This window comes from Gossypium hirsutum, chromosome D10 (genome assembly GCF_007990345.1).
Source record: "Gossypium hirsutum isolate 1008001.06 chromosome D10, Gossypium_hirsutum_v2.1, whole genome shotgun sequence".
Classification (NCBI taxonomy): Eukaryota; Viridiplantae; Streptophyta; class Magnoliopsida; order Malvales; family Malvaceae; genus Gossypium; species Gossypium hirsutum.
The window spans coordinates 43421148-43433448 of NC_053446.1; the positions used below are offsets into that span (position 1 = coordinate 43421148).

Here is a 12301-nt window from a genome sequence, read left to right on the forward strand (position 1 = left end):
GAGAGATGAGCAAATAACTCAGGAAAAAGTTGCAACCATTTGCTCAACTGCCTTCTTCACTTCCAACTTAAAATAAGTCAAGTACTCTAGTGAAGCACATCATATGAGATGAGATGCAAAAATGAAGGATGTAAGTACTTTCTTTCAAATTTGATGATAAATTTACACCTATTTACTGGTGTAAAGGGGCCATAACATCTACTATTAGAAGGCATCGAAAAGTGCTTTAATTGTTAGGATCTAATACCCTTAGTGTAACATTTTCATCTGTATGTACTTGTATTTTTCGAACAAATTGGTTTAATAAAATATTCTTTAGTTTCATTAATATATTCATATATTGTCCTCAACGATTTTTGCTCGCAAAGCAAAATGAAAGCAAATATTGACTCACTGATTATCTAACATTTATCTAATACAAAGTTGTATTATATTGTTGAATCATAATACAGACATGTGACTTGTATTAGTAGATACTCTAAACAATTCCTTAGTCTAGTCGAGATTGATCAATGATTGAAAGTCTAATATGCTGTCTATCAAGTCCAATTGGGGAGATACCTTGTCTTGGGTATTAGAGTGGATGACTCCTAAAAGATAGAGACATAGATGTGATTGACTGGACTGCAATTAATCCCTTGTATGATTTTTCGTAATATAGGATTTAATTATTACTATTTAGACTTATTATTGTAAAGATATTTTATATAGATTTATTTCATCCTCTATTGGGTACAATCCTTGGAATACTTCTTGTGTTCCATTGTACACGTATACTATATTACAATTTAACTCGTATACTTGCAGACACCGTCGATTTAATCTTATATATTTTTGGTGTGATATTTTACTATAAACAATAACACATTTATAGGCGGTCAAGTTGTTGGTGCTGTTGTCGGGGAGGTTTCAACATTAAATCTAGGAAACAACTTTACAATTAATAAGATAAATAGGAACGTTAAAACCTATAGATACAACATTTCTAATTTATATTTATATTTATTTGTTTAATTTTTTTTAATTTTTCAAGTTATTTATGACCTGAAGCTCCAACACTTCAATCGAGCCATACTCAGATCTAGAACAACTACTTAGGCGCACTCATCAGTGCATGAACACCGATCCACCAATGGTAATTAATTTACCATTAGAAAATCCATGATTTAAATATCCATGAGAGCGGCAAGCAAATATCTGAGAAGAAGTCCCAATGGATTGAAGAATGTTGCGCGAGTACGCTTTACCTACAGTCGATGCGGCGTGAGGCAGCATCGAACGACCGATGATTAACGCCAACAATTTTGAGATAAAAGAGACCACCATTTAGATGATCCAAAATGCGTTGAAATTTAAAGGAAACATGGTGGAAGACCTGAACCAACACTTGAAACAGTTCTTGCAATTATGTGACACCTTCAAGTACAACAAGGTATTCGATGATGTCATGCATCTTTGGTTATTCCCGTTCTCTTTGTGCGATAATGCGACCGATTGGTTAGACTCATTAGAGTTAGGTTCCATTACCACATGTAATGATCTAGTGAAAAAATTTCTCTATAAATTTTTCTCGATAAGTAAAACCATTCAACTTAGGCGAGAAATCTCCAATTTTAAACAATATGAAGGTGAATCCCTGTATGAAGCACGGGAGCACTACAATTCGATGCTAAGGAAGTGCCCACACCATGGATTACAAGGCGGCTCTAAATTTAGATATTTTATAACAATGTTGATGGGCATATCAGATCCAGCCTAGACAGAGCGGACGAATGATCTGTCATGTTCCACACGTACGAACGAGCCTACAAAATCATTGACGAAATGGCTATGAATTCATACATGTGGACCAATGAAAGATTCATGTACAAACCAAATCTTTCATGTTTGGAGACAACTATCAAGCTGACGAGAACGGAGCCATGTTTCAAGAACCAACCAGAGGAGGCAAGCTACATAGTTAATAGGGGTCGAGATCTCGATTCAAATACTTATAATCCCGATTGGAGGGATCATCCAAGTCTCAAATGGGAAGGTAACCAAGGAGGCACAAATTAAGTGCAAAATTGAAAAAATCGTCATTATCAACCTCCATCATTACAACAAAGAACCGTAGGGAATGACCATGCTACATGTTGTCAACGATTCGATCCATTAGAGGAGGAGATGCAAACAATGAATACGAACATTCAACAAGTCCAAGCTACATGTGGATGACTCCAATCCTGAATGGATAGCGTCCGCAACCAAATGAGTCAGTTAATGATTATGTTTCAAAAGCAAAATGGCCTGAGTCTCCTAGTAACACGAAAAATAGTCCTCGGAGATATGAGAATGAACATGTAAAGGTGATCGCCTTGTGATCAGGGAAGACACTTGAAAAGCTGAACAAGCCCATTCATGAAGAGGAGGTTCTTGAAGCGGTTGAAAAATCTATGGAGGATGAAGTCGAGCATGATGAAAAAATCAAGAAGATAGTTGAACCAGTGTCTGATCTAGTAACCTCAAATTCGAGCACAATGAAGGTACCATTCCCAACAAGACTAAAGTACAAGCAAAAGAAGGATGAGATAGATTTTATAAACTTTCTCAATTTATTTAAATCCCTCAATGTCAACTTATTCCTCCTTGAACTTATCGATGAAATCCCTAAATATACCAAGTACCTAAAAGAAATAACGGCACGACATAAGAAAATGAAAAAGGGTGGCGAATTGACATTGATGCCTCATGTAGCATTTTAATCACTAAAAAGATACCCCTGAAGTTAAAAGATCCAGGTAGTTTTACAATTCCAAGAGAGATAGGGGATCGAAATTTCAAAAAGGTCCTTTGTGATTTAGAGGCTTGCATAAGTTTAATGCCTTTATTGATCTATAGAAAACTAAGACTCAGGGATCTTAAAAATATATCAATAATGCTACAATTAGTTGATAGATCCTTGGTGCACCCAAAATGTTTACTTGAGGATGTACTAGTCAAGGTACGAGGATTATGAGTCCTCGATTTTGAGGAAGATTAGGAAATCCCAATCCTATAGGGTAGACCATTTCAAGCCATGTCTAGATCGACCATCGATCTCGAAAGAAATGAATTAATAATTAATATCAATGGTGAAGTAAAGGTGCTTATATATGGTCGTGATTCCCAAAGTAAGGGATTATTAGGGGAGGAATGTTACGTTTTATTCGATTTAACCCCTAACGACCTTGCTTAAAGGTAATTTTTGAGCTGTGCAAATGTAGGTACTTGTAGTGCAAGAGAAAAGGATAAATGGTGAGGTCCCAGAAGGAATGGAATCGATTAGAAGGCCAACGATGGTTGAGAGGGACGGATGAAGCCGATGGTGAAATTTAAGGAATTGTTGGACAATTCTGGTAGTGCGACATAAATTTTAACCAATCAAATTCCATTAATTTGTAAATATTGTATACTAATTTATTTTTAATTTGTTATATTTAAGACTTAGACTTGTATTTTTATGTTAGAATTAGAAGGACACAGGTTTTCGAGAACAATGGAGGAGCTAGACATTAGTAGGGTGCGTGTACGGACAACCGAGGGCCTTTTACAAGTCTCAGAGAGGCCAAATTGAAGCTATGTCGTTACATAACAATTCCATGGCATGACATAACCCGTTCGAGCCTAAAACTACAGAATTTTGTCGTCGTGTCACCTCATGCCTTATCTATGGCGTACCCCAAAATTAAGCAAAAATAGAGGACAAAGTAGAGTCGTGTTGCGCCATGCACCATTTATGGCGTGACATGTAGGCCATTTTTGGCAACTTTACATTCTTGGTTCAATGTGATCTTCAGAGATATTCACCAAGTTTGCACGACAAGTAAAGCCCAAGATGGCTTTTTATATGTTGCCATTAGCAGTAGCTACACCCTCCAAGCCATCTTAACCAACCAAATCACCCTTCATAACCCTTTTCTTTGAGATTCCATGAATTCCTTGTCTTTTATTTGTTTCATAACCTCAAAACCATGCCTAGCAACCTTTTTGATAGAGAAATTGTAACGCATAACCATGCCACCATCTAAGAAAGGGAGCTCGATAATAATTTTTGAGCAGTCCAACGAAAAATCCCTTTTCAAGAACGAAGTTTTGATTCTCTAAGTGCATTGCAAAGTGAGACAGAAGATATGATTCAATTTCATCGATGGGAGAAGTTTTGTACAACCCCGACCAATCCGGTGTACCTTCTGATTGTACATGAATTTTATGCTGTGTTGAAGGAGGGGGATACGAATAGACCAATGGAGGTACCATGGATGCAAATATTAGTCCGGGGGAAGGAAATTTCTATCTTACCTCTCGAGATAGCAAGGTATTATGATGTTCCATTATATCTCTATGGTTTTGCACAACGTACATATTTAATGTATCTTCTGAGAGAAAATATGAAAGACATAATTAATCTCTTGATAGATGGAAATGGTGAGTGTGAATGTCACCTAAGAATAGACTATCCCATATCATTCTCCCAGACGAAGTTAACTTCAAAAGTCCTTATCAACATTTGAATTTTCCTTATGACAGACATGTTTAATGTTGATACATTCTAGGGAATATTGTTGTATGTGATTTTAACGAAGGAAAGAGTTTGTGTGGGAACATTGATATATCATAACACTGATTTTAACTTAGTTCAATTTATTACACTGTGTGTAACGCCACAAAATTCAAGTCTTTAATTTTTGCATGATTTGTCACAAATTGCTTGTTTGCTTCAACGGTTAAGTGATTTGGGTGTGTATGGGAGTGTTTGAGAAGCTTGGGTTCAAGTCTTGGCTTTTGTAGAATTTTTAGTTTTGCTCTTAAATGGATTTGGACATAGGCTGGTAGGCCTTATAAATATTAGTGTTGGTTTTATGTCACAAAATGAGCCTGTGATATAGTGGCAAGGTGGCGTGTGAAGTTCCGTTAAGGTCTGAGGTTTGAGTCTTGTGTTGCACTGAGGAGTGTTTATTTTTACCACCTGTGCAGTGAGGTGGTGGAGTTTGACTGAAATACTGTGGAATTTGAATGGAGGAGTGATTCATGGAGAGAATAGTGGGATTGTGATTGGGTGGAGTGAATCGATGAGGGATAAGGGGATGGATTTTAGGAGAAAATCAAGGAGTTGTTTGTGAGGAGTGTTTGCCGTTTGGGGTAATCAAGCTTTGAGAATTTGGTTAGGGGAGGGTTTTTGTGCCGAATTTGATCATTTATCGCTTAAATTTTTTGATTTTGGGTTTTTTTGGAGTTTCTCTCCAGTCTACTTCGATTTCTGTGAGTTTCGGGTTTCACGCTTTAGTTTTGGTGTCGAATTTGTCAAGTTCTGGAAGTTACTCTCGGGTTTGCTCATTTATTTCATTTTATTCTCTTTACTTCTCTTTTTTTTTCCTTTTTGTTTGTTGTGGCCGAATTCCCTCTTTGCCAGATCTCTTTTCTCTTCCCCCTTTTCTCTTCTCTGCCGGGATGAATCACTTTTCTCTCCTCTTCTTTTTCTTTGGCTGAATGTCCTTCTCACTCTGTCTTTGATTTCCATCTCTTATTATTTTCTTTGTGATCGAGAGTTATTTCTTTTTCCTTATTGATTGTGGTTCAGTCGATTTTCGCCATTCCATTCTCTGGAAATTCAAATTCCTTTAGGAGGGAAGGAATATTCAAGTGTTTCCAAGTCCTCGAAACCTTCCTCTTTTCTCTCGATCTAAGGTAGGTTTGTGGGCTAGCATTCTTGGTGTAGGCCGAATGCTCACTGTATTTTTGTAAGTTATCTTGATTAAACAAGTTTGTTTAATAAATCCATTTACAATGCAGATATCCGTCAAGAAGATTTTTGTCAACCTTCGTCAGTGGTATAAGTGGGCTAAGTCATTTTTGTTAGTCGAGGCATGAATTAGTTTAATGTTGGTTAAGCATGTAAGAGAAGGAGATTAGCACTATAGTTTAGCGACTAATGGAAAACGTGTTTGAATGCAGATTTTGGGTGTTCGTGGATCTAGGTGCATCTTCACAATCAGGTTTGTAATCACCCATTACAACCATAGATCGACGAAAAGTCGAAAAGCTGTAGACACAGTGTTTGAGACCACATGGGCATGCGATCGCTCGAGTGGTAAGCCTAACTTGCGAGTCGTGGCAAATAACTGAAATACCCTCGAAGGGTAAAATGAATGAAATACCCTCGAAGGGTAAAATGACTGAAATACCCTTGAAGGGTAAAATGATCGAAATACCCTCGAAGGGTAAAATGATCAAAATACCCTCAAAGGGTAAAATAACCAAAATACCCTTGAAAGGGTAAATGACCGAAATACCCTCAAAGGGTAAAATGACCGAAATACCCCATAGGGTAAAATGACTATTATACCCTTAGGAGTCGGAATGTATGTATGATCGATTTGTTCTATGATATATATATGACTGTTACTGAGTATGACCTACTGCATACATGTATGATTTATGATATGACATATAGCATGGGTTGGGATTCTGATATAGGGGAAGTATACTATACTGGTTGCTTTGCCACATATACTGTTATTGGCACTTCGTTGCGATACTATTACTGCCAGCACTGCTGCGATATTGGTGTGTTGGCTGGGTGGGTTGATTTTATCCCCACATTGTGTGTTGGTGGTACGGAGTGGTGTGTTGATTGGATTGGGTTGGGTTGCATTACTGCATTGTAGTGTTACTGTGTTGGGCTAAGGCCCACACTGTTACTGAAATTGGCTAGGGCCTATATTACACTGTTACTGCTTAGGGCTCAGGCCCAGACTGTTATTGCATGTCGTATATTGATTGACTGATAGGAGATTACACACTGAGTTTCATAAACTCACCCTCTCCTTTAACTGTGCAGGTAATCCTCAACCTTAGGCGATTCGGTGCTGCGAGGGACTTGGCCACGCAATTGCTGCTGTTCATATTTGCTTTTATTTTAAATCAAATCATAAGTTGGGTTTTGTTTTTGTAATAAGGCCTTTAAGATGGTTTAAAATTTTAATTGGTTTTTGCTTACATATTTTAAAATGCTAGTTTAGAAGAAGACGAGTTTGTTTGTTTTTAAATAATTACTATTTTTAAAGACACGAGCTTTAAACAATGGAATTTAAAAGGCTTCTGCAATTTTAGACTAACTTGTTAAATCAATATCGGATAAACAAGACAAAAATTTTGACTAGTTGATTTGTTAATTAATACTAATAAAGGGGTTTATTTTTTTTAACCTAGAAACAAATTTTTACCAACGAGTATAATTTTTCGAAAGACACTTCAATGTGGCACACCAGATTCGACCATAACGTCTAGGCCAGGTTTGGGGTGTTACACTGTGAATAGATTTAAGATGTTAAATATACCACATGATAAACATGTATATAAATAGCATGCATGTTTAATTGACTTATAGGTTTTAGAAATTGACAGACTTGACCTATTTTAATCCATGTATTGAATTACCTAGTGACGACCTAAGGTATTGTTTGGTAGAAAAGTTTTTGAGCAAAAAAACTATCCTGTAAATATTTTCCCTTGTACCTATTTTGATGTCTGAATCTTTTCTCTTGATGAATCAGAAATGAAACCATAAGACTAAATAAATAATTTATTTGATCCTTTAATTTCTTGGTCCTTGCACGAATTTAGACGTCTGACCATTGATATTGAGGGATTAGGTAGATACATCATGGTGGTTTCAAAAGAAAAAAAAAGAGTGAACTAATGAATTGTATGGTATAGTGAGTATAAGATTTTGAGCTTGTATAAAAATAAAGTGAAATGCCAATCGAGAAAATCTCGATGAAAAAAAAAAGCAAAGTGAGTTGGAAAAATAACACACTCACATTTGTTTGAAAAAAATAATAAATATTACAAGCTCGGATGTACTCATGAATACTATATGATGTCTTAGGGCCAGTTTTTCATTGCTTAAAAAAAGCACTTCTGACTCCAAAAGCACTTTTGAAAGAAAAGCTGTGAAGAACAAGCTGCTTTTGGCTAAAATTTTTAGCTTTTCAGAAGTGCTTTTGAAAAGCACTTCTGAAAAGGAGCTGAAAAGGAGAAGCTAAAAATTTTAGCTTTTCCTCTCCCAAAAGCACTTTTGGTGCTTAATTACTTTTTCACCCCTTCAATAACATAGTATTTTTCTTTTTTTTCTTGGTGTTTAAAATTACAATTGTGTTAAAATCATTAATTAAAAATAATTTTTTTAAAAAAATACTAATTACAAATATTTAAATATTTAAAATATAGTTTATATATTCTAATCAAATTTTATAAATAATTAATATTTATTGCTTAAAAATATTTACAATTTATATTTTATATATTAAAATATTAACAAGTTATAATAATTTTTTTATATTATTACTATAATATAATAATATTAACTAATTTAAATATTATTTAAATGCATATTTGTTACTTGATAATAACATGTCTAAAATGAACATTTTATTTCTCAAAAGCACTTTTTGACAGCAATGCTAAACACTCAAATTTTAAACCAAACTTTTGAAAAGCACTTTTGAAAAGCATTTTTCCACAGCACTTTTCAAAAGCAATGAAGAACTGGCCCTTAGTAAATGGAAAGATAAGTATGGTGAGGGAAGTGGATAAAATGTGGTGAGCTATATGGATACTTGAGGTAGTATCAGGGACTATGCAATGCGCCAAACTACTTTTGTGCTTAGCTGTTTTGTCGAGCCTATTCTTGAAATCTGAACCAACCTAAGTAGTAGAATGTTACAAGCCAAAAAGTCCTATGTGACTTAGGTGGTAATTTATATGTATGAAATTGTGCTAAGGATTGATATTTTTACCACTTATATTCATTTGAACATAATTGTGTATTTATATATTTGTTTTGATGGAAACTTATACTTAATATTCTTTTATTTGTTTGCTTTGTAATTCATTGAACTAGCCCGTCTGATTTTAGAAATTGTAGGTCAATTGCATATCACTCTAGAGTTATATGTTTATTTACATTATCTTGTTAACATATTTCTATCCAATTTCTTGTATTAAGCTAGCTCAAGTACATTTTCTTCTCTTGCATATTTATTTCCCATTTTTAGTTTAGTTTATTTTTGGTTTTTATTTTGATTTCATTTATTTTGCTTGAGGACAAGCAAAGACTTAAGTGTGGGGGCATTTGACCTTCCGTCAAATGGAGCAGTAATTTTGGTCTATTTCCGTACTTAAGGAGCTTGGTTTATACGTAATTTAGTATTTTATATCATGTTTTCAATATTTATTATTAAAAGTTAGTAAAATACGTGTTTTTTAATAGAACTTGTGAGTGTTGTGACCTATTAGGCCGACATGAGCCTTAGGTAGTTCTAATTTGTGTAATTGAGTGTGTAGGATGATGATTTATAGGCATAATTGACATAGGAGCAAAGGATGTGTGATGCACAAGCTTCCGAAGTCGTTAAAACATGAATAGAACCAAAGAAGGTGTGGATCACATGTCGTGTCGTGCCATGCAAGGCCTATGACGCAACATAGGGCCGATGTGCTACCTAAGTCTTTTGGGGCTATTTTTGTCCCTACAATCGACTTAATACAAAGACCTAGGATGTGTCGAAGACCTAATTCAGTCTGCCAACACTTCTATAAATAAGACCTTAGGGGTTTGATGTAACCATGTCATCTTAGACATCTTTAGAAACCCTTATAGTTTAGAAGTAGGATTAAACTTAGTTTTCTTTCGGTTTTCTTAAAAAACTTTGTTCTTTCCTCTTGGAATCGATTTTGAACAAAGAGTTATTTTATAATATTGAATTATTTCAATTAATTTCTTTTGCAAGCGATGTTATTCGTTATTCTAATAGAGAGATTTATACTCCTTTCTTCAATCAACATCAATCCAAGATTATTCTAATCTCTTTTCTCTTTCGATTCAGTCGTGTTATTTACATATTTTATTCAATTGAGATTAATATTTTGAATTACATAAGTGACTAAATCCCATAGGGGAGATTAACGAGTGGATGAGAACGTGATTAATAGAGAATTTAGGGTTTCTCGAAATGATTAGTTGGTATAGATTACGTGTTCCTAAATCCTAGGCTTCACAACCCTTGGAAGTAATCATAGGTTAAATGAGATTCGGAGATAAGTTTAGCCGAGTAAATTATAGTTTGTCTTGGTTGAAAAAGTGAAGTCGAGAGATAAACGAGTATTAACTAATCGATTAATCAGTTAGAGACCGAGAGGTAATAATTGGTAGCTAATCCACCCTAAAATCCTAATCTGAAGTTAATTACAAAACCTGAAATGAGTTAATCTTCTTGATTGGTTTTATAAATTTAGCCGTTTGTTTATTTTCTTGTTTGTTTATTTTATTTATTTAATTTCTATTATTAATCCCTTTTAAAACTTATCGTAATATATGATTTAATTATTACTATTTAGACTTATTATTGTAAAGAGATTTTCTAGAGATTTGTTCCATCCTTTCATAGGTACGACCCTTGGAATACTTTCTAGGTTCCGTTGTACACATATACTATAATGCAATTTGCCTCGTATACTTACGGACACTATCAATTTAATCTTATATATTTTTAGTGTGATATTTTAACTATAAATGACAACACATTTATAGGCAGTTAAACATCGGGGTTTAGAGTTGTGACACGAGCATGTAATTTTATAATTGGAAACTTTGAAGTTCCGTGTCATGACACTATGATATGGTGTCGTGACACGGACTTATTTTTAGCACCCCTAGAGTTTCAAAGTTTTGTGTCATAACATTGAGGTTCGGTGTCACGACACGACCTTTATTTTCCCAAAATTTGTATTTTCGGGCATGCTTGACTCTTTTGTTTACTCCTAACTCCAAAATCCTGTCTCGAGTAGCCACACTTTGGCTTCTTAAGGCCGTAATCCTATCCTAATTAAAATAGCTAAACCTAAATAAAAGTTTCAAAATATGACAAAACTTAAATGTACATTAATTAAAAACATGGATAAAAGATTCAATGATTAATTTTATGTGTGGCTACTAGATTCATTCGATATCCCATGAATTTCTTTCATTAAATTCTTGTTCCATTGTCGCTCATTGCAATCCGTCCAGCATATGCCCTTCCATCCGGGGTCTTTCCATTTATCTCATTCCTTTGACCCATTCATTCCTGCACACATTAAATGACAACCATACCTCCAATCAAGGTTGTTAGGATGATATAAGATATTGCATAACAATTCTCCCCTAATTGATTTCCTAGTTCCTCATTTTAGGAATCATGGCCACATTTGAGCACCTCTATCTCACTATCGATTTTCATAGTTAATTCATTCTTTTCAAGATCGATATTTGATCTAGAGGTGGCCAAAAATGGCCTACCCAGCAATATGAGAATATCTTGATCTTCCTCGAAGTCCAGGACAACAAAATCAACTGGTATAATTAACCAGCTGCACGTGTATTAAAACATTGAATTTATAAAAATATTTCTAAGGTCCTTCAGTTTTATTACAAGTGTATAGTGTTAGTTGTAATATTTATAGTGTCACACTGGGATCCCAAAGTATTCCAAGGATCGAACCCAAAAGAGGAGGCGATTGAGCAATGATTAACATACACAATAGAGTCTAAGTGGCTACGAGTACCATTTTATAGTACCACAATTCATAAAAGAGATTTTGCAAGAAAATTAAATATTCCACTCCAAGGACTAAATTGCAAGAAATGTAAACAATCGGGACTATCCAACAAATCACTAATAGGGGCTGATTGACTTTGATGTGGTTCACCAAATTGCGGGTTAGGGACGTAAATTGCTTAAATTACTAAATGACTCCATTTTATCTCTCGATCTCAACTCATCGACTTAGATGAATTACGTTTGGTTTATCTTTCTATCTCGCCTACTAATCCAAGACTAATGAATAGGTGCGCGACAAGATTACCTCCCAGTTTCACTTTATCTTGATACCCCTTTAGGGGTGTCACTACCTAAGTTCTTATTTCTATTCAAATTGGTCCATTTTGTTATGATTTAGTCCATTATCCAAATAGTTTAGTTTATTCACATCTCCATCAACCAACCTCCTTAAAGGTTTAGTTAATAATGCTCAAAGTGAAAAAAATAAACATAAAAATGAAAAACAAGGCAGTCATGAAAGTAAAGTCTAAGAAAAATATAAAAGTTGAGATTTTTATGCAAGAAAACTTAAAGAGCATAACTTAAATAGCATGAAACCAAAAGCATTTAACAAGAAAATCTAAAGAAAGAATCATAGAAGGAACAAGCTTTAATAGAGTTAAAGTAAAATAAACTGAAAT

The 12301-nt window shown here is 34.6% G+C and overlaps 1 non-coding gene across 1 annotated transcript; it reads right to left on the reverse strand.

The window, feature by feature from the left end:
* Nucleotides 1-1588: 1588 nt before the first annotated feature.
* LOC121222804 (small nucleolar RNA R71) lies at nucleotides 1589-1695 on the reverse strand. Its single transcript, XR_005920175.1, has one exon. It is a non-coding gene; the product is annotated as a small nucleolar RNA R71 (small nucleolar RNA).
* Between the last annotated feature and the right edge of the window lie 10606 nt (nucleotides 1696-12301).